Source organism: Myotis nattereri (genome assembly GCF_964212035.1).
Source record: "Myotis nattereri genome assembly, chromosome: 2".
In the NCBI taxonomy this organism is placed as follows: Eukaryota; Metazoa; Chordata; class Mammalia; order Chiroptera; family Vespertilionidae; genus Myotis; species Myotis nattereri.
The window spans coordinates 170,699,109-170,701,570 of NC_138076.1; positions in this window are offsets into that span (position 1 = coordinate 170,699,109).

The following is a 2,462-nucleotide window of genomic DNA, read 5'->3' on the forward strand; positions in this document are numbered from 1 at the left end:
TGCCTTTAAAAAATGAATGGGCCAGCCAGTGTTGCTCAGTGGTTGAGTGTCGGATGTCAAGGTTCCTTTCCCAGTCAAGTCATATGCCTGGGTTGCAGGCTCAAGCCTCAGTAGGGGCCGTACAGGAGGCAGCATATCAATGATTCTCTTTCATCATTGATGTTTCTATCTCTCTCTCTCCATCTCTCTGAAATCAATAATATATATTATTGATATATATATATATATTTATATATATATATACATTATATATATTATTATTGATACACACACACACAGACATAATGAACAGAATATCACAGCTCTAAAACAGCAATCAATACTCTGAGTATTGGAGTAGCAGAGGTTATTCAGTTGAACAATGCTGAGGTTACATGTGCTGAATAAAAAAATAAGCTCCCATTCACTAAGCATTACCTCAGCTATCAAAGTCAACATTGCTGCCTACTTAGGAATTCCTCTGAAGGTCAGCGGGTCCCACAAAACACCTTCAAGTCCTGGTCCTCTAGCGCTAAGCATTGATGAGAACAACTTTTTTTTCTTTCTTTTTTTCTTTTCTTTTTCTTTTTTAGCAAACCTTATGTTTTTAAATGTGAACGTTCGTGGTACAGTAGTAAACTGAGCTCTGAGAGACTCCTGCCGAAAGGGTGCCGAAGGCAGTAAGCGAGCGCTGTGCTCTGTATGCCCCGCATTCACTGTGGAGCCTGACGCTCCCCTTTGCAGGGGTTCTGTACAGTGAGGTGGGCTCATTGTGTGCTTACTGACCTTTCATTAACGATGCACTGTTTTCTGACCTAGAATTCAATATCTTCCATAAAGGAATTGTCACCTCCTTGCAGAGTAATTGCCCTTACTTAATAGACCTGCCGGTAGAAAAGCAGGAATGCTTTGAACTGTAGTGGCCCTGGAACTGTAGGAAACTAAATTGTCCAAGAATAGGATCATTTGGGGAGATTTCAATATGATAATCTGAGTTGCATTTTCCTGTGTACCTCGTACTGGCCAGGAAGCTGGGGCAGCTCTTCCAAACCTTCTGCCTTTGTACTAGGATCAAATTCTTATTCACAGAGCCAGTTTGCATGACAGATTCGGAAATTCTCTTTTATTGTGAATGACAAATGACATAATATATTACTGTCACCACCAAAATATTGCATTTAAAACATGCTTTCCTATTTATCTCCAGTGTTAGTTGTTTTAAAATAACACTCTGGAATGAATGTGATTATATGGTAGAAGTAGAGATGATGTCAAGTTAAATTTTGAGCAATTTTCTTTCTTTTTCATAAAAACAGAACTCTAAATAGGGAAAATGTGGAAAATAGAAATTTCTAAAGTATATATAAGGAATCCAGGAATAACTCTATCAGGAGAAATTCATGGCCTTATGGAGAAAAATATCAAACCTCATTGAACAAGTATTTTTGAAGACCTACCATGTACCAGGCACTGTTGTAGGTACCATGTGAAGAGCTTACACAATGAACTGATTTCCTTGCAACAGTCAGTGCACTACAGCGCCGAAGTGCCCAGGTACTGCAGTGAATAAAGTATGAACAAAGCATAAGCACTTCTCATGGAGTTCATGTCCTGATGGGGGAAATACAGTTAACAAATACACAGATGCCATGTCAGGTTGGGGGTAAATGTTATGAATAAAAATTAAGCTGGGTTATGGGAGTGACACAGATAGGGGTGACAGTTTAGATAGGATGGGCAGGAAGTCCTCTCTCAGATAAAGTGACATTGGAGCAAATATTTGAATGAAGTGAAGGCGTGAACCATCTGCATACCTGGAGGGAGAGATTTATACACAGACGAAAGCGGTGTGTGAACAGGTTCAAGATAGGAGTATGGTTTTATGTGACTTGAGTGAAGTGAGCAAGCAACACTTACAGAAGATGTGGTCAGAGGGGTGGCTGGTGAGCACATCATGTAGGTATTTATTCGTAGGCCATGGTGAGAGAACCCTGTGTTTATCTTCAGTGAGATGGGAGTCCTTAGAGATGGTTGAGCATAGCTGTGGCATAATCTGATTGACAATTAAAGGGAGCACTCTTGCCATTGTGTGGGGAATAGACAGGTGAGTCAGGGGAGGGATGGAAAGATGGTGAATATGGAAATGGGAGGTAAATTTATACTGCAGAATTTTGGACAAGACGCTAAGAATTTGGAATAGGATGGTAATAATGAGGGTAAAACAGAGTCAAAGGGACTTAATATTACAGAAGATCCAATTACGTGAAAAAATGAGCAGGAAGACTAAATATCATCAAAATGTCAATTATCTCCAGTATTTCTAATAAGGAAAAAAAAAGGTAATCTTAAACTATTATAAAAAAGCAGAGTATTTTGAAGAGTTATATTAGGGAGCAGGGGAGATGTGTTCTACTATATATCAAGATGGTATAAAGCTATAGGAATTGATTCTTTGCTATAGGAATAAACAAGATAGATGACAT